This window comes from Myxine glutinosa, chromosome 1 (genome assembly GCF_964187855.1).
Source record: "Myxine glutinosa chromosome 1, kmMyxGlut1.1, whole genome shotgun sequence".
NCBI classification, from domain to species: Eukaryota; Metazoa; Chordata; class Myxini; order Myxiniformes; family Myxinidae; genus Myxine; species Myxine glutinosa.
This window is the reverse complement of record NC_136261.1, coordinates 404408361-404433220: the sequence shown is the minus strand read 5'-3', so window position 1 is coordinate 404433220 and position 24860 is coordinate 404408361. Positions and strand designations below refer to the sequence as shown.

At 40.8% G+C, this 24860-nt stretch overlaps 1 long non-coding RNA gene across 3 annotated transcripts; it reads left to right on the top strand.

Moving 5' to 3' along the window:
- Positions 1–8490: 8490 nt before the first annotated feature.
- Positions 8491–22394, top strand: LOC137417481 (uncharacterized). Of its 3 annotated transcripts, XR_010982451.2 has the most exons (4): positions 8491–8686; positions 9797–9864; positions 12603–12662; positions 21801–22394. It is a non-coding gene; the product is annotated as an uncharacterized LOC137417481 (long non-coding RNA). The 3 variants fall into 3 exon arrangements; XR_013621903.1 differs by lacking the exon at positions 8491–8686 and having other exon boundaries at positions 9537–9864; XR_013621904.1 differs by lacking the exon at positions 8491–8686 and having other exon boundaries at positions 9537–9864; positions 21798–22394.
- Positions 22395–24860: the final 2466 nt, after the last annotated feature.

Here is a 24860-nt window from a genome sequence, read left to right as displayed (position 1 = left end):
GTTAATGATGATGTCATATGTCACGTGGTCGGCCGCCATCTTGGAAAAACCGAAAAATTTTGCACCTCCATATCTCTGAATGTGCTGAATAGAAAAAATTGAGACATGGCTCATTGTACAGAACTCTCCATGGGGAATACAATATGTTAATGATGATGTCATTGGTCACGTGGTTCGGCCGCCATCTTGGAAAAACCGAAAAACTCTGCACCTCCACATCTCCAAAAGTCCTGAATAGAAAAATTGAGGCATGGCTCATTGTAAAGAACTCTCCATGGGGAATAAAATATGTTAATGATGTCATCAGTCACGTGGTCGGCCGCCATCTTGGAAAAACCGAAAAACTTAGCACCTCCATATCTCCGAAAGTGCTGAATAGAAAAAATTGAGTCATGGCTCATTGTAAAGAACTCTCCATGGGGAATAAAATATGTTAATGATGATGTCATCGGTCACGTGGTTCGGCCGCCATCTTGGAAAAACCGAAAAACTCTGCACCTCCACATCTCCAAAAGTCCTGAATAGAAAAAATTGAGGTATGGCTCATTGTAAAGAACTCTCCATGGGGAATAAAATATGTTGATGACATCATCGGTCACGTGGTCGGCCGCCATCTTGGAAAAACGGCAAAACTTTGCACCACTATATCTCCAAAAGTGCTGAACAGAAAAAATTAAGACATGGCTCATTGTAAAGAACTCTCCATGGGGAATAAAAGATGTTAATGATGACGTCATATGTCACGTGGTTCGGCCGCCACCTTGGAAAAACCGAAAATTTTTGCACCTCCATATCTCTGAAAGGGCTGAATAGAAAAAGTTGAGACATGGCTCTTTGTAAAGAACTCTCCATGGGGAATAATATATGTTAATGATGACATCATCGGTCACGTGGTTCGGCCGCCATATTTGTCCTAAATGGCCGATAAAAAAGTACATTCCGGCAAGTCCTCGGTCTCTGACCGATTTTTCATTTGTCTGTTTGTCTGTTTGTCTGTTTGTCTGTCTGTCTGTTTGCAGCACTGCGTCTACACCGTTGCACGTAGAATCGCCAAACTTTGCACACATATTGGTCTTGCCCTGGAATAGACTGTGCCCAATTGATGACGTCATCGGTGACGTGGTTCGGCCGCCATCTTGGAAAAACCGAAAAACTTTGCACCTCTATATCTCCGAAAGTACTGAACAGAAAAAATTGAGACATGGCTCATTGTAAAGAACTCTCCATGGGGAATAAAATATGTTAATGATGACGTCATCAGTCACGTGGTCGGCCGCCATCTTGGAAAAACAGCAAAACTTTGCACCACTATATCTCCAAAAGTGCTGAACAGAAAAAATTGAGACGTGGCTCATTGTAAAGAACTCTCCATGGGGAATAAAATATGTTAATGATGATGTCATATGTCACGTGGTCGGCCGCCATCTTGGAAAAACGGCAAAACTTTGCACCACTATATTTCCAAAAGTGCTGAACAGAAAAAATTGAGACATGGCTCATTGTAAAGAACTCTCCATGGGGAATAAAATATGTTAATTATGACGTCATCGGTCACGTGGTTCAGCCGCCATATTTGTCCTAAATGACCGATAAAAAAGTACATTCCGGCAAGTCCTCGGTCTCTGACCGATTTTTCATTTGTCTGTTTGTCTGTTTGTCTGTTTGTCTGTTTGTCTGTTTGCAGCACTGCGTCTACACCGTTGCACGTAGAATCGCCAAACTTAGCACACATATTGGTCTTGCCCTCTAATATACTGTGCCCAAATGATGACGTCATCGGTCACGTGGTTCGGCCGCCATCTTGGAAAAACCGAAAAAATTTGCACCTCGATATCTCAAAGTGCTGAACAGAAAAAATTGAGACATGGCTCATTGTGAAGAACTCTCCATGGGGAATAAAAGATGTTAATGATGACATCATCAGTCGCGTGGTTCGGCCGCCATCTTGGAAAAACCGAAAAAATTTGCACCTCCATATTTCCAAAAGTACTGAACCAAAAAAATTGAGACATGGCTCATTGTAAAGAACTCTCCATGGGGAATCAAATATGTTAATGATGACGTCATCAGTCACGTGGTTCGGCCGCCATCTTGGAAAAACTTTGCACCTCTATATCTCCGAAAGTGCTGAACAGAAAAAATTGAGACATGGCTCATTGTAAAGAACTCTCCATGGGGAATAAAATATGTAAATGATGATGTCATATGTCACGTGGTCGGCCGCCATCTTGGAAAAACGGCAAAAAATTTGCACCACTATATCTCCAAAAGTGCTGAACAGAAAAAATTGAGACATGGCTCATTGTAAAGAACTCTCCATGGGGAATAAAATTTGTTAATGATGACGTCATATGTCACGTGGTTCGGCCGCCATCTTGGAAAAACCGAAAAACCTAACACCTCCATATCTCTGAAAGTGCTGAATAGAAAAAATTGAGACATGACTCATTGTAAAGAACTCTCCATGGGGAATACAATATGTTAATAATGACGTCATCGGTCACGTGGTTTAGCCGCCATCTTGGAAAAACCTAGCACCTCCATATCTCCGAAAGTGCTGAATAGAAAAAATTGAGACATGGCTCATTGTAATGAACTCTCCATGGGGAATAAAATATGTTAATAATGACGTCATCGGTCACGTGGGTTAGCCGCCATCTTGGAAAAACCTAGCACCTCCATATCTCCGAAAGTGCTGAATAGAAAAAATTGAGACATGACTCATTGTAAAGAACTCTCCATGGGGAATAAAATATGTTAATGATGACGTCATATGTCACGTGGTCGGCCGCCATCTTGGAAAAACGGCAAAACGTTGCGCCACGATATCTCCAAAAGTGCTGAACAGAAAAAATTGAGACATGGCTCATTGTAAAGAACTCTCCATGGGGAATAAAATATGTTAATGATGACGTCATATGTCACGTGGTCGGCCGCCATCTTGGAAAAACGGCAAAACTTTGCACCACTATATCGCCAAAAGTGCTGAACAGAAAAAATTGAGACATGGCTCATTGTAAAGAACTCCACATGGGGAATAAAATATGTTAATGATGACGTCATCAGTCACGTGGTCGGCCGCCATCTTGGAAAAACTGCAAAACTTTGCACTTCGAAATCTCCAAAAGTGCTGAACAGAAAAAATGGAGACATGGCTCATTGTAAAAAACTCTCCATGGGGAATAAAATATGTTAATGATGTCATATGTCACGTGGTCGGCCGCCATCTTGGAAAAACCAAAAAACTCTGCACCTCCACATCTCCAAAAGTCCTGAATAGAAAAAATTGAGGCATGGCTCATTGTAAAGAACTCTAGATGGGGAATAAAATATGTTAATGATGACATCATTGGTCACGTGGTTCGGCCGCCATCTTGGAAAAACCGCAAAACTTTCTATATGTAGAATCTTTCTATACGTAGAATAGCCAAACTTTGCACACTTATTTGGCTTGCCCTCTAATATACTGTGCCCAAATGATGACGTCATCGGTCACGTGGTTCGGCCGCCATCTTTGAAAAAATTTGCACCTCCATATCTCCGAAAGTGCTGAATAGAAAAAATTGAGACATGGCTCATTGTAAAGAACTGTCCATGGGGAATAAAATATGTTAATGATGACGTCATCAGTCACGTGGTTCGGCGGCCATCTTGGAAAAACCGAAAAAAAATTGCACCTCTATATCTCCGAAAGTACTGAACAGAAAAAATTGCTACATGGCTCATTGTAAAGAACTCTCCATGGGGAATAAAATAAGTAAATGATGACGTCATCAGTCACGTGGTTCGGTCGCCATCTTGGAAAAACGGCAAAACGTTGCGCCACTATATCTCCAAAAGTGCTGAACAGAAAAAATTGAGACATGGCTCATTGTAAAGAACTCTCCATGGGGAATAAAATATGTTAATGATGACATCATCAGTCACGTGGTCGGCCGCCATCTTGGAAAAACGGCAAAACTTTGCACCACGAAATCTCCAAAAGTGCTGAACAGAAAAAATTGAGACATGGCTCATTGTAAAGAACTCTCCATGCAGAATAAAATAGGTTAATGATGACGTCATATGTCACGTGGTCGGCCGCCATCTTGGAAAAACGGCAAAACTTTGCACCTCCATATCTCTGAAAGTACTGAATAGAAAAAATTGAGACACGGCTCATTGTAATGAACTCTCCATGGGGAATAAAATATGTTAATGATGACGTCACCGGTCACGTGGTGGGCTGCCATCTTGGAAAAACGGCAAAACTTTGCACCACGAAATCTCCAAAAGTGCTGAACAGAAAAAATTGAGACATGGCTCATTGTAAAGAACTCCCCATGGGGAATAAAATATGTTAATGATGATGTCATATGTCACGTGGTTCGGCCGCCATCTTGGAAAAACGGCAAAACTTTGCACCTCCATATCTCTGAAAGTACTGAATAGAAAAAATTGAGACATGGCTCATTGTAAAGAACTCTCCATGTGGAATAAAAAATGTTAATGATGACGTCATCGGTCACGTGGTTCGGCCGCCATCTTGGAAAAGCTTTGCACCTCTATATCTCCGAAAGTGCTGAACAGAAAAAATTGAGACATGGCTCATTGGAAAGAAATGTCCATGGGGCATAAAATATGTTAATGATGACGTCATAGGTCACGTGGTTCGGCCGCCATCTTGGAAAAACCGAAAAACTTTACACCTCCATATCTCCGAAAGTGCTGAACAGAAAAAATTGAGACATGGCTCATTGTAAATATCTCTCCATGGGGAATAAAATATGTTACTGATGACGTCATCAGTCACGTGGTTCGGCCGCCATCTTGGAAAAACCGAAAAACTTTGCACCTCCATATCTCCGAAAGTGCTGAATAGAAAAAATTGAGACATGGCTCATTGTAAAGAACTCTCCATGGGGAATAAAATATGTTAATGATGATATCATCGGTCACGTGGTTCGGCCGCCATCTTGGAAAAACCGAAAAACTTAGCACCTCTATGTGTCCAAAAGTGCTGAATAGAAAAAATTGAGACATGGCTCATTGTAAAGAATCCTCCATGGGGAATAAAATATGTTAATGATGACGTCATCGGTCACGTGGTTCAGCCGCCATCTTGGAAAAACCGAAAAACTCTGCACCTCCACATCTCCAAAAGTCCTGAATAGAAAAAATTGAGGCATGGCTCATTGTAAAGAACTCTCCATGTGGAATAAAAAATGTTAATGATGACGTCATCGGTCACGTGGTTCGGCCGCCATCTTGGAAAAGCTTTGCACCTCTATATCTCCGAAAGTGCTGAACAGAAAAAATTGAGACATGGCTCATTGGAAAGAAATGTCCATGGGAAATAAAATATGTTAATGATGACGTCATAGGTCACGTGGTTCGGCCGCCATCTTGGAAAAGCTTTGCACCTCTATATCTCCGAAAGTGCTGAACAGAAAAAATTGAGACATGGCTCATTGGAAAGAAATGTCCATGGGGAATAAAATATGTTAATGATGACGTCAGATGTCACGTGGTTCGGCCGCCATCTTGGAAAAACGGCAAAACTTTGCACCTCTATATCTCCAAAAGTGCTGAGCAGAAAAAATTGAGACATGGCTCATTGTAAAGAACTCTCCATGGGGAATAAAATATGTTAATGATGACATCATCTATCACGTGGTTCAGCCGCCATATTTGTTCTAAATGGCCGATAAAAAAGTACACTCCGGCAAGTCCTCGGTCTCTGACCGATTTTTCATCTGTTTGTCTGTTTGTCTGTCTGTCTGTCTGTTTGCAGCACTGCGTCTACACCGTTGCACGTAGAATCGCCAAACTTTGCACACATATTGGTCTTGCCCTGGAATAGACTGTGCCCAATTGATGACGTCATCGGTCACGTGGTTCGGCCGCCATCTTGGAGAAACCGAAAAAAATTGTACCTCTATACCTCCGAAAGTACACAACAGAAAAAATTGAGACATGGCTCATTGTAAAGAACTCTCCATGGGGAATAAAATATGTTAATGATGATGTCATCGGTCACGTGGTTCGGCCGCCATCTTGGAAAAACGGCAAAAATTTGCACCACGGTATCTCCGAAAGTACTCAACAGAAAAATTGAGACATGGCTCGTTGTAAAGAACTCTCCATGGGGCATAAAATCTGTTAATGATGACGTCATCGGACACGTGGTTCGGCCGCCATCTTGGAAAAACCGAAAAACTTTGCACCTCTATACCTCCGAAAGTACACAACAGAAAAAATTGAGACATGGCTCATTGTAAAGAACTCTCGATGGGGAATAAAATATGTTAATGATCACGTCATCGGTCACGTGATTCGGCCGCCATCTTGGAAAAACCGAATAAACTAGCACCTCCATATCTCCGAAAGTGCTGAATAGAAAAAATTGAGACATGGCTCATTGTAAAGAACTCTGCATGGGGAATAAAATATGTTAATGATGACGTCATCGGTTACGTGGTTCGGTCGCCATCTTGGAAAAACCGAAAAATTTTGCACCTCCACATCTCCAAAAGTCCTGAATAAAACAAATTGAGACATGGCTCATTGTAAAGAACTCTCCACGGGGAATAAAATATGTTAATGATGACCTCATCGGTCACGTGGTTCGGCCGCCATCTTGGAAAATCCGAAAAACGTTGCACCTCTATCTCCAAAAGTGCTGAACAGAAAAAATTGAGACATGGCTCATTGGAAAGAACTCTCCAGGGGGAATAAAATATGTTAATGATGACGTCATCAGTCACGTGGTTCCGCCGCCATCTTGGAAAATCCAAAAAACTTTGCACCTCCATATCTCCGAAGGTGCTGAATAGAAAAAATTGAGACATGGCTCATTGTAAAGAACTCTCCATGGGGAATAAAATATGTTAATGATGATGTCATCTGTCACGTGGTTCGGCCGCCATCTTGGAAAAACGGCAAAAATTTGCACCACGGTATCTCCGAAAGTACTCAACAGAAAAAATTGAGACATGGCTCGTTGTAAAGAACTCTCCATGGGGCATAAAATCTGTTAATGATGACGTCATCGGACACGTGGTTCGGCCGCCATCTTGGAAAAACCGAAAAACTTTGCACCTCTATACCTCCGAAAGTACACAACAGAAAAAATTGAGACATGGCTCATTGTAAAGAACTTTCGATGGGGAATAAAATATGTTAATGATCACGTAATCGGTCACGTGATTCGGCCGCCATCTTGGAAAAACCGAATAAACTAGCACCTCCATATCTCCGAAAGTGATGAATAGAAAAAATTGAGACATGGCTCATTGTAAAGAACTCTCCATGGGGAATAAAATATGTTAATGATGACGTCATCGGTCACGTGGTTCGGTCGCCATCTTGGAAAAACCGAAAAACTTTGCACCTCCACATCTCCAAAAGTTCTGAATAAAACAAATTGAGACATGGCTCATTGTAAAGAACTCTCCATGGGGAATAAAATATGTTAATGATGACCTCATCGGTCACGTGGTTCGGCCGCCATATTTGTCCTAAATGGCCGATAAAAAAGTACATTCCGGCAAGTCCTCGGTCTCTGACCGATTTTTACCTTCGCAAAAGCGGAAGGTTATGTTTTGATCGCTGTGTATTTATTTGTATGTCTGTGTGTGTGTGTGTATGTTATTCGCATAACTCAAAAAGTATTCAACCGAATTGCATGAAATTTGGTGGGATGATTGGTTATTATACGGGACACATTTGATTAGATTTTGGGAGCAATCGGGTCAAAGGTCAAGGTCAAGGTCACGAAAAGGTCAAAATCGTATTTTTGTTGTTCTGTTCCCTACACTCCCATGCCAAGTACAGAACAGTAGCTGCGGCGAAGGTATGCGCTCTACCGAGTGCCCGTTCTAGTTCATTTGTTTGTTTGTCTGTGAGCAGGATATCTCAAATTGTGGATGGATTCAGATGGAATTTTGTGGATAGGTTGGGTGTGTCACTAGGACTAATTCATACGATTTGGTGAAGATCCGAATCCAGATCCGGAGCAGAGAATTTTTAACCGATTCCTCATCATTGAGAGTTGGGGCCAAAAACGATTTACTGTATAACACGATATTTCAAATAGTTGTGAATGGGTTATGAGAAAACTTGGTGAATGAGTTTGGTTGGGGAACAATAACAAGCCAATTCGACTTTGGTTAAGGTCTGGATCCAGATCCTGTCTTTCAGTGGATACAAAACATAAACTGTTCAGCCTGGTGGAGGTATGCGCTCGACCGGGTGCCGTTCTAGTTAATTTTGTTGTGATAAATAAACATTATGGACCAGAAATACAAGACTAACAGTATTTAAATCATTTTTCATAAATTGTAAAATTCATAACATGAAGTCCACAAAGTTCTAATCTGGGATGTAGGGGACCGGCCCGCGATGGAGAGAAATCTTCTTTTGTGCCGAAAACAAACATTTTACAGGAAAATGAGGTCACGAGTTGAGATTGTGAAGAATCAGGACATAAACCTGGATGTGAGTGCAAAACTTAACATCCTCTCAAGCCTCGCTCCCCCAGCTCTCTCTGTGCTCTGTCTTCCAAATATTCCTACAGGTCAGCAACCCTCTTCTGGTGAAACTGCCAAAATCAAGACTCTCTGCTCACCTTCACTCCTTCATTCCTCTTTTATCCCGCCTCTGGAACAAACTCCCATGCTCTCTTCAATCCCACTCCTCCCTCCAGGTGTTTGAAACAGCTATTAACAAACATCTCATATCTACCCCAATCCAAAACCTTGATCTTTCCTTCCCCTGTTAAAACAACCGAAATCCACCTCTTTCAATCTCCGACTTCTTTCCTGAAATTCCTAGCAGTGTCCACATGTTTTAAACCATGTACTCCTCCCCACCCCACCCAACCACCCCTCCACCCCCACAGCCCTCTCCCTTCCACAGATCTACCGATGTCCCTGTTCTCTACTGTTTTTGTGCTTCCCTCTCTCCCCCTCTTGTCTCCCACTCCCTTTATTATATGTTTTATGTGTCTGTTTGTTTTTGTGTTTAATGTGTTAGCTCTTGCATGAGCCTCGGCATTGTATACAAAAAAAAGTCAATGTTACTGATCATTCATTCACTGTTTTATTCTTCTGATGAACTGTAATTGTAAAAGTTTGTAAAAGTGGAGGATCTTTGTGTCAAAGTTGTTAAAATGAATTATTTGCAGTTAAGTGTTCACAGATCATAACAAACTATACAGAAACTTTTGGTTAATATTTCCAGGTGTTGTACCTAAAACACACACACTGATTACACAGTGATGCATCATGTGGAAACATGTCACATGAATGAGTTGTTCTCACTTCCATCTTCAAATAATTTATTCATTTTTATGATAAAACAACTGATCAATGAGCATCATGGAAGGTTGGACATAATAATTCAGTCATTTTCATTTCGGATCAATGAACCATTGGGTCAATTCAGAAAGACTTAAAAACAATAGGATCGTGGGTCCTGAAGCTCACCTGGATCAAGAGCAAGTCACTCAACCCCCACAGACCCACCCCCCCCCCCCCCCAGACTCTGATTTTTTTTTAATGCCGTGAATAAAACTTTGGTACATCATGGGCGATGAAGGTTGTGATCAAATTTCATCAAAATTGTGAGTGTAGTTTCGGAGAAGAGCAAACACCTATTTTGGGGGAGGGGTCAAAAACATCACCGTGGACCCCTATAATGAGCGCAGATTTTGATGTGATCAATAAAATTTCATTAGGCATCAGTTTTGAAGCTTGTGGCCAAGTTTCATCAAAATCATGTGCTTGGTTCAAGCGATAATGACGTGTGTTTACAGACTCCCTCACTCACTCACTTACCTACGGACACTGCATGATTGCAGAAGCTCACCGTACTAAAGTCCAGGTGAGCTAAAAATTCTGAGTTGGTAAAGGGAATTTTTAAATCTATAATTTTTTCACAGGTGCACTGCCCTATCACGGAGCGATCAACAGATTAATTTCACCAAGCAGGAAACCACATCAACATAAATAATTCACATGTTCCGAAAATCATTCACATGCATATTTAATCATTCACATGCATCTTAAATCCTTCACATGTTCCTTGGATCATTCACGTGGACGTTGAATAATTCACATGTTCATTGAATCATTCATGTGCACATTGAATCATTCACATGCACATTGGATCATTTGCATGTACCTTGAATCATTTGCATGTACCTTGGATCATTTGCATGTACCTTGAATCATTTGCATGTACCTTGAATCATTCACATGCACATTTAATAATTTGCATGTGCCTTGGATCATTTGCACGTACCTTGAATCATTTGCATGTACCTTGGATCATTTGCATGTACCTTGGATTATTTGCATGTACCTTGGATCATTTGCATGTACCTTGAATCATTTGCATGTACTTTGAATCATTTGCATGTACCTTGGATCATTTGCATGTACCTTGAATCATTTGCATGTACCTTGAATCATTTGCATGTACCTTGGATCATTTGCATGTACCTTGAAACATTTGCATGTACCTTGGATCATTTGCATGTACCTTGAATCATTCGCATGCCCATTGAATCATTTGCATGTACCTTGAATCATTTGCATGTACCTTGGATCATTTGCATGTACCTTGAATCATTCACATGCACATTCGATCATTCACATGTACCTTCAATAATTCACATGTTCCATGAATTATTCACATATTCCTGAAATCTTATGATGTTCAATTCTGGTGAAGAACGAAAGATTCATTTTATCTTGTGGAGAAAACGAATTAGCGATCACTCGATTTTAGTACAAAAGAGCGAAGTGTAAGAACAATGTTGTGAAATTTCCTTCATGAATTAATGAATAATTTATTTTATTTTGATACAAAATGGAGGATCCATTTCTCTTCCCTCATGTTTGTTGTGTTCAGATTTTTAGTTATAAGATAAAATAATCTTCATAAACATATGATTTTGTCAAATGAAATGATCATTTAGACAAATTCCAGCAACTATTTGTTTTCAGAACTAGTACTTGGAAATACAAGAAGATTGTGAAAGAGCTTCAAATAAGAGCGAAGATTAATGGAGAATTGCAAGATAAATTACGAAAATAGTTCTTCACCCAATGATAGAGTTGGTTGAAATGTTGGGAAATTGGGGTGTGAAGAGAATGACAGGGATCTGTAATCTGGTGGTGAATCGACGAAATTCAGTTTGGATTTATGCCAGGAAGAGGAACGACAGACGTGCTTTTTATTGTGAGGCAGGTCCAGGAGAAGTACATGGAGAAGAAGAAGAAGTTGATTCTTGGGTTTGTTGATCTGGAGAAAGCATTCGATAGGGTTTCACGTGAAGTAGTGACATGGGCATTGAGGAAGTTAGGAGTGGAGGAATGGTTGATCAGAGCAGTGATGGCAATGTACAAAAGAGCGTGCACAGCTGTAAGGACGAAGGACGGGAACAGTGGTGAGTTTGAGGTGAAGGTGGGAGTGCATCAGGGGTCGGTACTAAGTCCACTACTATTTGTAGCTGTGATGGAGGTGCTGGCTCAGAACGTAAAGGAGGGTTTACCGTGGGAGTTGTTGTATGCAGATGATCTGGTGTTGATTGCGGAAAGTATGGATGGACTGAAGGAAAAGATGAACAAGTGGAAGGAATGTATGGAGACAAAAGGTCTGAAGGTGAATATCGGAAAAACGAAGGTAAAGTGTTAAAGCATGTGGTGAGGTGGAAAGAACTGGGAAGTGGCCGTGTGCTGTGTGCAGAAAGGGTGTCGGAGTGAATTCCATTCAATGTACAATGTGCGCTGAGTGGGTTCATCAAAAATGTAGTGGTTTGAGAGGGTCATTAACCAGTGTGGCAGCTACATTCAAGTGTAAGGTGTGCACAGAGGGAGCTGCAGATGGAGGAAATGCTGAGTTGGATCTTGGAGACCGCGGAAGGTGTGAAAACATTTTCCTACTTAGAGACATGCTGAATGGAGAATGTGCAGCAGACTCGGCAACGGTTGCAAGAGTGAGATGTGCATGGAAGACGGTTCGGGAACTGAGTGGTGTGCTGACGAGGAGGGGAGTGTCGTTGAAGCTGAAGGGAAAGGTGTATGCTGCATGTGTGAGAAGTGTTATGATTTATGGGAGTGAGACATGGGTAATGAACGTAGAGCAGCAACGAAGGTTGGAAAGGGTGGAAATGCGAATGGTTCGACGGATGTGCGGAGTATCGTTGAGCGAGAGGAAGACAAATGATGAATTGCGAAAGATGATGGGAATAGAGCCTGTGATGGATGCTGTGAAGAGGAACAGGTTGAGATGGTTTGGTCATGTGTTGAGGAAGGATGAAAGTGAATGGTTGAGAAGAGTGATGGAAATGAATGTAGAAGGAAGTAGAGGACAGGGAAGACCCAGAAAGACCTTGCTAAAGATGGTGGAAGAAGAAATGCGGGCAAGGGGGTTAACAAGGGGAGATGTAGAAAATAGGGCAAAATGGAGAAGATGGTCATGGAGACCGCAAGGCTAACCCCCGTTCTCGCAGGGAAAATGGCCTTAAAATGCCTGTTGTTTTGTTGTTGTGTAAACATAAAAATAAGAGAATTTCACATCTTCTAATTTTTATTCATCTTTAATCATTTCCACAGAAAAACCGGTGGAGCATCCGGAGAAGGTGGAGCTGGATCACAACAACTTGAGAAATCTTTGTAAGTGAAGGGAAATAGGGAGGGGGTTCTTCTTCTTCTCTGCATTTCTAGATTATTTAATATTCTACATTTCCTCCTTTTCATTCTTTCCCTTTTCTTCTGTTTTATTTCCCCATTTTTTTTTTCCTTCACTCTATTCCACTTAGTTATTTTCCAACTCGATTTACCCTCTTGTCAAGTGTCACAAGACCCAAAGGTTGTTTAATTGAACGATGTCCAACCAGGAGGAGGGGATAGTCCAAACTTGGGTTTACTGATGAAAGGCCTTTTTAACCTCCACTCCCTCCTCCCCCATCTCCCCCTTTATCTCCGTCTCTCTCTCCCCCTCTATCTCCCCCACTACCCCATCCCCTTGTCACTCCCCCACTACCCCATCCCCCTCTCTCTCCACCACTTCCCCATCCTACTCTCTCTCTCCCCCTCTCTTCTCCCAATACCCCAAGCCCTGCTCTCTCTCCTCCTCCCCCTCTTTCCAACGATGTAATCAGAACAAGACCTTTCTTGACGATTACTGGTTCGTTCTACAAGCATCAGCCGGTATAAATTGCTCGTTCATCCTGATAATTTACAATATTGAAGGAACTTGTAAGATATTTCCCGATCTCTCACATAAACATCTTACATCAACAAACATTGTGGAATCATAATTATGTCTGTAATAATAAAAGGGTGTGTGTGTGTGTGTGTGTGTGTGTGTGTGTGTGTGTGTGTGTGTGTGTGTGTGTGTGTGTGTGTGTGTGTGTGTGTGTGTGTGTCTCGTCAGATTGAGTATTTTATTTAGTTCCTTCTTTTAAAGAGTAAAAATATGGGCAATACCCCTGGCACTCACCTGGTAGAATAAACAGCATACTACACTCACTAAAGGTATTTTCAACCAATTCCAATGGTTGCCAGAACACAGGACAGCATGTAGAATCATACCAACATAATCATGAGACTTTAAGCAAAAAACAAAAATATATACTTATTTGGGGGTCCATCCCCACCCCATCCCCACCACTCGTATACCTCCTCAGACCGAATTTTTTGTAATGCCTTGAATAAACTTTGGTACATCATGGGTGATTAAGGTTGTGGTCAAGTTTCATCAAAATTGTTTCTGAGAAAAAAAGCAATTATATATTTTGGGGGGGTCAAACCTGGAGCCACTTTGACCCCCGGTAGTCCACCTTACACCCCGATATATATATATATATATATATATATATATATATATATATATATATATATATATATATATATATATAAGGGTGATTGAAAAGTAAGTCCCTATTTTAAAATATTTAGAAATTATTTATTTATTGTAATATTTTTATCAAAATTTTAGTGTTTGTTCCTTAATGTATGAGAATATTACAATATATGAGAATTTAATCCTTAATGTATGAGAATTTAATCTGTGTTGGTTTTTTTTCAGATTATATTTTGTTTGAAATTCGGAAGCCCTACAAACATGGCTGGACGTCTTACCCTGCAGGAGCGTGCCCAGCTAGCGGCACGTTACAAAGTTTGGAAATCCGTTGTTCAAGTGCAAAGATGGTGGAGGACCATTAAAGGAGCACATGCTCAAGTTGAGGCAAAGCCGATCAAGAATTGTCATGCAAAACTCATGGCTACAGGATCTGTATCTGATACTCGAAGAAGCGGTCGCCCTTCCAAGTCCAGTGACCCGGAGACAGTGCAAGCAGTTCAAGAAATGTTTACACATAGCCCAAGAAAGTCAATTCGACAAGCAGCAAGGGAAAGTGGGCTCTCCTTTCACACAGTACGAACTGTGCTCAAAAAGGAGCTTAAATGGCATGCTTGGAAGCCGCACTACTGTCAAGCACTCTCTGCTGAAGACTGCGACATTCGCATGGAGTTTGGGGAGGTGATGCTGGCTTGGTATGAAGATTGGTCTGATCTCTTTAAAAATATCCTCTGGTCTGATGAAGCGATATTTCACATCGGTGGGTTTGTGAACCGTCACAACTGCTATTACTGGGCAGGAGAAGATCCTCGTGTTATTTCTGAAAAAACGCAATATCGGCCCAAGGTAACGGTGTGGTGTGGAATGACTTCGGAAAGGATAGTAGGTCCCTTCATTCTTCGCGATACCATGAATGCCAAAAGGTACCTCACCATGCTGCAAGACGAAATCTGGCCAATTATCAGTGCTTCGGAGAATGTTGAAGATTTGATTTTCATGCAATATGGCGCTCCTCCACATTTTGCTATTGTTGTTCGTGAATGGCTGAATGCCCACTTCCCTGGGAGATGGATGGGTCGTCGTGGTCCATATGAGTGGCCAGCCAGGAGCCCTGACTTAACACCATGTGACTTTTTTCTTTGGGGTTGGGTAAAAGAGCAAGTCTATTGTACAAAACCAACGACTTTGGAAGAACTTGAAGGGCGAATACGAGAAGTTATGTCTTCCATCCCACAAGAGTTCCTGGTGAAATCAGTTTACGCGGTTCCCGGGCGGCTTGAGAAGCTGGTGGCGAATTCTGGTGCCCATATCGAATTTCAAATAAAACTTCATGCTATACGCTTTCTTCTTATATCCATTTCCTGTTAAAATTATAGTTAGGAAATAAATTATAAGTATTTTAAAATAGGGAGTTACTTTTCAATCACCCTGTGTGTATATGTGTATGTGTATGTATGTATATATATGTATATATATGTATATATATATGTATATATATGTATATATATATATATATATATATATATATATATATATATATATATACATACATATATATATATATATTGTTGTGGATATGAGGATTGTATTTTTTTTATTGTGTTGTATTGTAGTAAATTGTTGTGAATTATTGCTTAAGTCTGGACCCTCCTGCCTCCAGTGTTGTATAAAGGTCAAAGGGTGTTCCCGTAGTTAATTCCATAAAGCATACACGTTAGCCAATCATAGATTTCCCCCTGGTTGATAGTTATATCTTTATTATGTGTATTAGGGTAAGGCCTTGTCTTCCATTAAGATGACACTCCATTGCACCAAGTGAAATAGATAGATTCCTTTCATCCCCCATTCCCACTCCCAAAACTTTCATTGCCTTTCATCATTGCCAAGCCTCGATTGCCAGTTACATCCCCTCCAAAACCACCATTGAACATGTGCTCGGGTCGGGGAAGAAAGGCGTGCCCGCCCGTCGTCATCAAGGGCGGAGCCAGAGGGTCGCGCGACCAACCAGGGCCGAGGTGAGCACACCGATGGGCGTGTCCTGAAGGCCGGCGGCTTAATCGCCGGAGGCGCTATAAAGGCGCGCGCGCAAGAAGTTGTCGGGGGTCAGTGGTTGCGTTGAGTGGAGTAGTTGCTGAGTTGTGTAAAAAGATCATCCAGAGAGAACCAACTGTAAGAGAACCAACTGCGAGAGTACATTGAGATCACCCAAGGAAGCTTTGTACACTGCAACGGCTGATCAAGTGGGCCGATGTTTGTTCCTGAGCTGGTGCCTTTCCGAGCAGAGTCCGAGGCTGGCATATGAGCAAAAGAACATAGAGAACATTAAGGAGATCATCATCCAGGGAAGCACAAAGCCTGTTGTAGTCCTGGCAAAGCATGCGACGTCCACAGCAGCAGCAGCAGCGGCGGCCACAGCAGCAACAACACTCAACAGCCGCTTGGGGCCTGGACGGCGGTTTTGAGCAGGGCCATGAAGGAACGGCGGCTGCTAAACGCGCCGATCGTGCTGCAGGACCTCTTGGACTTTCCTCTCCCTCCAGCCATCCACCTCCTGCCTTTCCATCCTTTTGGTGTACGTGAGTTTGTTCTGTTTGTTTTGTCCCTGGGTAGTTAATTAAGCTCGTATAAGCTAGCGTTGCACTGTGTCTCTAAAATCTTCTGTATATTATTTTCTTATCTTTCCTTCTCCTTGGTTTTTTTGAGCCTGTAAATAGCAAATAAATTATATTCGTATTTCCAACCTTTTTGTCTGCTTCTTCTTCACATCTGTGTCGCCTTAGTCTTTTCCCTATTGAATATCTGTGGCGCGATCCGGCCAACGTTCGGGAATCGGGTTAGTCGGGGTAACTGTACGACCGCGGGGCCATCCGCTCGGCAAACACAACATCTTATCCACGGGCCGTAACAACAACAACAAAAAAATATATATATATATATTAATGCCGTGAACAAACTTTTGTCACAACATAACAAATATAATTTGTGCCAAGTTTTGTCACAATCCCATCAGCGGTTTTGGAGAAGAAGTTTCAAGTGTTTACAGACTGACGGATGGATGACATGGCACCGCATAAGCTCCCCTGAACCTCGTTCCAGGTGAGCTAAGAACAACAAATTTTATTATTCCCTGCGTTTGTGGCAACATACACCATCCAGATCTTCTTCAAACTCATGAGAAACTATTTATTTAAACTTGGAAAATATCAGAGAAACAATCTGCTTCTGAGAAATTCTTCTTCTTCAAATTCGGCTGCCACATGCCTGTGTTGTGGTCCGCAGCGACGTGCGGTGCCTCGGGCGGTGCCTCACCTGTTATAAATGTCTTATTTCCCCCTTTTTGTACGATCTTCTTTCATGATGTTAATATAGTTATAATTATTGTACCAATACAAAATATACATGTAAAACAACCAACGTCGAGTGTTGAAGCCACTTGGTTTCCATGGTGATAGGGTGGCAAGATGACATCTACCTAATTGGAAGAAAAAAAATTGGATGATGAAAGTAACAGGTGAAGCACGATTTCGGAGAGGTATGCACACGTGCCCTAAGGTGTCTAACCTGGGTTTGAATCCCGAACAAGTTATAAACTCTCGTCCTGGTGTTTCACGAGCGCAGGGTGATTCATCAATGTGTGTGTCGTCACGTCAAACTGTGCGTCACATCTGCAGAATTTCGCTCCCCCCTCCTCCCTCAACCTCTGTCCCCTCCTCATTCTCACACATCTCCTCCCTCGTCTTCTCCCCTCCCGATCCTCCTCCTCTAAGTTGTTGGTGGTGAAGTAAATAAAAAATAAATAATGTAAGTTATTGGGAGTGAAGTAAATCAATAAATAAATAATGTCAGTTTTTGGGAGTGAAGTAAATCAATAAATAAAAGTTGTTGGTAATATATATATATAATAACCACCTTTAGAGGCTATTTTTCCCCGCAAAGCGGGGGTTGGCCTTTTTCTGGCACCGTGGTTGTTGTTGTTTTTTGGTCCCCTTTTTGAAGCAATGTTTTACGGCCGGATGCCCTTCCTGACGCCAACCCTTTTTGTGTTGGTAATGAAGTAAATAAATAAATAAAAGTTGTTGGTAATGAAGCAAATAAATAAATAATGTAAGTTGTTGGTGGTGAAGTAAATAAATAATGTAAGTTGTTGGTGGTGAAGTAAATAAATAAATATAAGTTGTTGGTAATGAAAGAAAGAAATAATATAAGTTGTTCGTAGTGAAGTAAATAAATTAATTGAAACAAGTTGTTGGTAGTGAAGTAAATAAAGAAATAATATAGGTTGTTGGTAGTGAAGTAATTAAATAATAAGTTGTTGGTAGTTAAGTAAATAAATAAATAATATAAGTTGTTCGTAGTGAAGCAAATAAATTAATTGAAACAAGTTGTTGGTAGTGAAGTAAATAAAGAAATAATATAGGTTGTTGGTAGTGAAGTAATTAAATAATAAGTTGTTGGTAGTTAAGTAAATAAATAAATAATATAAGTTGTTCGTAGTGAAGCAAATAAATTAATTGAAACAAGTTGTTGGTAGTGAAGTAAATAAAGAAATAATATAGGTTGTTGGTAGTGAAGTAATTAAATAATAAGTTGTTGGTAGTTAAGTAAATAAATAAATAATATAAGTTGTTGTTAATGAAGTAAATAAATAAATAATATAAGTTGTTGGTGGTGAAGTAAATAAATAAATAATATAAGTTGTTGGTAATGAAGTAAATAAATAATATAAGTTGTTGGTAGTGAAGTAAATAAAGAAATAATATAGGTTGTTGGTGGTGAAGTAAATAAATAATATAACTTGTTGGTAGTTAAGTAAATAAATAAATAATATAAGTTGTTGTTAATGAAGTAATAAATAAATAATATAACTTGTTGGTAATGAAGTAAATAAATAAATAATATAACTTGTTGGTAATGAAGTAAATAAATAATATAAGTTGTTGGTTATGAAGTAAATAAATAAATAATGTAAGTTGTTTGTAACGAAGTAAATAAATAAATAATACAAGTTGTTGGTCGTGAAGTAAATAAATAAATAATAAAGTTGTTGGTAGTGAAGTAAATAAATAAATAATATAAGTTGGTAGTGAAGTAAATCAAGAAATAAAAGTTGTTGGTAATGAAGTAAATAAATAAATAAAAGTTGTTGGTAATGAAGCAAATAAATAAATAATCTAAGTTGTTGGTGGTGTTGTAAATAAATAAATAATATAAGTTGTTGGTAGTGAAGTAAATAAATAAATAATAAAGTTGTTGGTAGTGAAGCAAATAAAGAAATAATACAGGTTGTTGGTGGTGAAGTAAATAAATTATATAAGTTGTTCGTAGTGAAGTAAATAAATAAATAATATAAGTTGTTGTTAATACAACACAACAACATGCATTTTAAAGGCCATTTTCCCTGCTAGAGCGGGGGTTAGCCTTGCAGTCCCCATGACAATCTTCTCCATTTTGCCCTATTTTCTGCATCTCTCCTTGTTAACCCCCTTGCCCGCATTTCTTCTTCCACCATCTTTAGCCAAGTCTTTCTCGGTCTTCCCCGTCCTCTACTTCCTTCTACATTCATTTCCATCACTCTTCTCAACCAGTCACTTTCATCCTTCCTCAACACATGACCAAACCATCTCAACCTGTTCCTCTTCACAGCATCAATCACAGGCTGTATTCCCATCATCTTTCGCAATTGATCATTTGTCTTCCTCTCTCTCTCAACGATACTCCACACATCCGTCGAACCATTCGCATTTCCACCCTTTCCAACCTTCGTTGCTGCTCTACGTTCATTACCCATGTCTCGCTCAAATAAATCATAACACTTCTCACACATGCAGCATACACCTTTCCCTTCAGTTTCAACGACACTCCCCTCCTCATCAGCACGCCACTCAGTTCCCGAAACTTCTTCCATGCACATCTCACTCGAGCAACCGTTGCCGAGTCTGATCCACCTTCTCCATTCAGCATGTCTCCGAGGTAGCAAAATGTTTTCACACCTTCCAGCTTCACGCCGTCTCCAAGATCCAACTCAACATTTCCTCCATCTGCAGCTCCCTCTGTGCACACCTTACATTTGAGTGTAGCTGCCACACTGGTTAATGACCCTCTCAGACCACTACATTTTTGATGAACCCACTCAGCGCACATTGTACATTGAATGTAGTTCACTCCAACACCCTTCCTACACACAGCACAGGGCCACTTCCCAGTTCTTTCCACCTCACCACATGCTTTACCACTTGCCATCACCTTCGTCTTTCCGATATTCACCTTCAGACCTTTTGTCTCCATACATTCCTTCCACGTGTTCATCTTTTCCTTCAGTCCATCCATACTTTCCGCAATCAACACCAGATCATCTGCATACAACAACTCCCACGGTAAACCCTCCTTTACGTTCTCAGCCAGCACCTCCATCACAGCTACAAATAGTAGTGGACTTAGTACCGACCCCTGATGCACTCCCACCTTCACCTCAAACTCACCACTGTTCCCGCCCTTCGTCTTTACAGCTGTGCTCGCTCTTTTGTACATTGCCATCACTACTCTGATCAACCATTCCTCCACTCCTAACTTCCTCAATGCCCAAGTCAATACTTTGAGTGGAACCCTATCGAATGCTTTCTCCAGATCAACAAACCCAAGAAACAACTTCTTCCTCTTCTCCATGTACTTCTCCTGCAACTGCCTCACAATGAAAAGCGCGTCTGTCGTTCCTCTTCCTGGCATAAATCCAAACTGCATTTCGTCGATCTTCACTTTCTTCCTTATCCTCCTCTTCAACACCCTTTCCAATACCTTCATTCCATGCTCAAATAACTTTATCGCTCGATACGAGCCACACTCAAGAGGGTCACCTTTCCCCTTTGTTGTTAATGAAGTAAATAAATAAATAATATAAGTTGTTGGTGATGAAGTAAATAAATAATATGTTGTTGGTAATGAATTGAATTAATAAATAATATAAGTTGTTGGTAATGAAGCAAATAAATTAATAATGTAAGTTGTTGGTAATGAAGTAAAAAAATAAATAATAAAGTTGTTGGTGGTGAAGTAAATAAAGAAATAATATAGGTTGTTGGTGGTGAAGTAAATAAATAATAAGTTGTTGGTAGTTAAGTAAATAAATAAATAATATAAGTTGTTGTTAATGAAGTAAATAAATAAAATAATATAAGTTGTTGGTAATGAAGTAAATAAATAAATAATATAAGTTGTTGGTAATGAAGCAAATAAATATATAATGTAAGTTGTTGGTAATGAAGCAAATAAATAATATAACTCGTAGGTAATGAAGTAAATAAAGAAATAATAAAGTTGTTGGTAGTGAAGTAAATAAAGAAATAATATAGGTTGTTGGTGGTGAAATAAATAAATAATATAAGTTGTTGGTGATGAAGTAAATAAATAAATGATATAGGTTGTTGGTAGTGAAGTAAATAAATAATATAAGTTTTTGGTGATGAAGTAATTAAATAAATAATGTAAGTTGTTGGTAATGAAGTAAATGAATAAATAATACAAGTTGTTGGTCGTGAAGTAAATAAATAAATAATATAGGTTGTTGGTAGTGAAGTAAATAAATAATATAAGTTGTTGGTCGTTAAGTAAATAAATAAATAATATAAGTTGTTGTTAATGAAGTAAATAAATAAATAATATAAGTTGTTGGTAATGAAGCAAATAAATAAATAATGTAAGTTGTTGGTAATGAAGTAAATAAATAAATATAAGTTGTTGTTAATGAAGTAAATAAATAAATAATATAACTTGTTGGTAATGAAGTAAATAAATAAATAATATACGTTGTTGGTAGTGAAGTAAATAAATAAAAACAATTGTTGTAATAAAATTTTTTTGTGATAAATGTGATTCCCAAAGTTTATAAAAAGAGATAAATGTGTTTGTGTTTTTGTCTGTCCAACAATGTCTGCGACCCCGTGTCGTATCAGCAGATGGATGGACCCCGAGTCTGCACCCAAACTCTGCACATCGACAGATCAAGATCTCCGGGGATCTCAGGACGGCGACTCGAACCGGGACCGAGAATCAGTACCCGGAACATCCTGATCGGTTTGATTATTCGACACAAGTTGTTTCCCGTGATTGTATCTCCTCGGGTCGTCATTTCTGGGAGGCCGATGTGGGATGGAGTCGTTTGTGCAGAATCGGAATCTGTTTAAACTCCATGGGGAGAAAAGGGGAAGAGAGCGGGTTGGGAGAGAATCTCGAGTCTTGGTGTTTGGAGAAGCATCATAACAAATACTCCGCAAATTACAACAAACAATGTACCGACCTGTCCGTGCCGGGGGATCATGAACGGTTTGGGTTCTTCTTGGATTGCGAGGCGGGAGAGTTGACGTGTTTCGGGGACTCGCCGATCTTGCACGTGTTCAGGGGGAACTTCATGGACCATGGACGTTTAGTGAAATTAACTTTCATCACGAACTGATCCGGTTATTTTTGGTTCAAATCAATAAAATCATTTACTTGTTCATGGCGATGTGATTACTGATTAATGTTTATATTATAATAAAGTTTATATCATTAAATAAGTTCATTGTTTATCTTATTTGATGTGAAATGACTTAACCCGAACTCTTCACTCTCCTCACGATACAATACGGATGCTTCTTCTTCAAATATGCGTTTCATTCAAATATAACTTTTAAAGCAATGTGAAGATCTATTCTATAGATCACTGGTTCAACCAATGTGAAGATCTATTCTGTAGACTCAGGCAATGTGAAGACTCAGGCCAACTGCAGCTTCAAGCAGCCATCAATCATCTCGACTGGTCTCCCATCTCTACCGCCTCTGACATCAACTCATCCTGGGAATTCTTCCAAAGTAAATTGCTCTCTCTCATGCACAGATTTATCCCATCTCGTCTTCAGTTGTCATACCCTTCCTCGCATCCAAGGTACACGGAATCTTGTGGTGAGGCTGTTTCCCAGAAACAACTTGCTTTCGTCTCCTGGAAAGCAAATCGAACAGAAGGAAATCTCATTTCCTTTCACAAAGCCCGAAACAAGTGTGTCCACCCCAAGGAGAGCCAGGAAACAATATCTCTCCATTCTCAAGACCAAACTCTCTTATCTGTCTCCCTCTTACAAATCCTGGTGGCGTCTGGTCAAATTTGTTTCTGGTGTTTGTTCCCCCTCCATCCCCTCCCTCACCTCAAATGGCTACACGGCTGACTCCGCACGTGAAAAAGCTGAATGCCTCAACTCTGTGTTTGCCTCTAAATCTTGTGTCCCAAACCCATCCCTGTCTGTACCCACCATACCCAGCTGCTCCTGGACTCCATGTCCTTTCCTCCTGACAAGGTGGAAAAGTTTCTGTCAACCCTCGACTCTGATTCTGCAACTGGACCTGACGGCATCAGCCCACGGGTCCTAAAATCCTGTTCTTCCGCTCTTTCACTCCCTCTCTCTGTTCTCTTCACCCTCTCTTTTGCTCATGGTCATCTGCCATCTGCTTGGAAATCAGCCAACATCACCGCTTTGGACAAAAACGGTGCAAAAACAGATCTGAGCAACAACAGACCCATCAGCCTTCTCCCAATTATCAGAAAGTCATGGAATCCATCATTGCTTCAGATATGAAATCTTTCCCTTCCTCCAATGGCTTGATCTCTGATCATCAATTTGGTTTCAGACCAGGTCACTCTACTCTGTACATGCTGCTTCTGCTTTCTCAACAATGGATGGAGGTCCTCAACGCCAATCAGGAAATTAGAGCTGTCTCCCTTGACATATCACATGCCTTCGATACGGTCTGGCACCCCGCTCTGCTCACCAAACTCTCCTCCTTTGGTATCCATGGAAATCTCCATGCATGGCTGGTGGACTTCCCCTCTAGTCGTAGTCAACGTGTGGCCCTGAATGGGTTTCTCTAATCTCCTCTTCCTGTTCAGGCTGGAGTTCCCCAAGGCAGTGTTCTGGGCCCTGTGCTTTTTCTGGTCTTCATCAATGATCTCTCTGACTCTCTTGAAAATCCTCTCTATCTCTTTGCTGATGACTCTACTCTCTGTCGCTCCATTCCTCATCCCTCAGATCGGCAGTCTGCAGCCTCCTCACTCTCTGCAGACCTGGACAAAATCAGACGGGGCAAACAAGTGGAACATGTCTTTCAATCCTGACAAATCTCACACTCTTACGATGTCTCTCCGAAAAGACCGATTAGACAACTCTCCCATCCACTTTCTGAATAATCCTCTCCAAGAAGTTCTGTCACTCAAGCTTTTGGGTCTCACTATCTGCCATGATCTTTCCTGGGAAAACCACATTTCAAATCTGGCCTCCAAAGCCAGTCGCTGACTGGGCATCCTCTGTCGTGCAAAGTCCTTCCTTGGCACACCTGAGCTCCTCACCACATAGAAGGCTTTCATCCACAGCTCAATGGAATACTGCTCTCCCCTCTGGGCTGGTGCTCCTGCCTCACACCTAGCTCGTCCTCACGCTGTTGAAACCAAAGCGTTCAGAATCATTGGAATCTCCCGCGATAAAGCTAACTCCAAGGGCCTTTCACTCACTCACCGCAGGCAGGTTGGTGGTCTTTCCGTCTTCCACCGACTCCTCTCTGGCCTTTCCCCCCCAGCTCTCTCTGGGCTCTGTCCCCAAATATTCCTGCAGGTCGCACAAGATCTGCCTGCAACCCTCTTATGGTTAAACTGCCAAAATCAAGACTCTCTGCTCACCTTCACTCCTTCATGCCTCTTTTCTCCCACCACTGGAACAAACTCCCTCACTCTCTTCAATCGCACTCCACCCTCCAGGTCTTTAAAACAGCTGTTCACCACCATCTCTTATCTTCCCCCATCCAAAACCTTGATCTTTTCTACCCCCGCTAATTTCGGTCCCCTTGTGTTTTATACCTCTCCCCCCCCCCTTCCCACACCTCCTCCCCCCAAGCCCTCTCCCTCCCACACATCTCCCTGCTCTCAAATGTTATGTTTGTGTGCTTCCCCTTCTCTCCCCATCTTGTCTTCCGCTCCCTCTTTTTATATATTT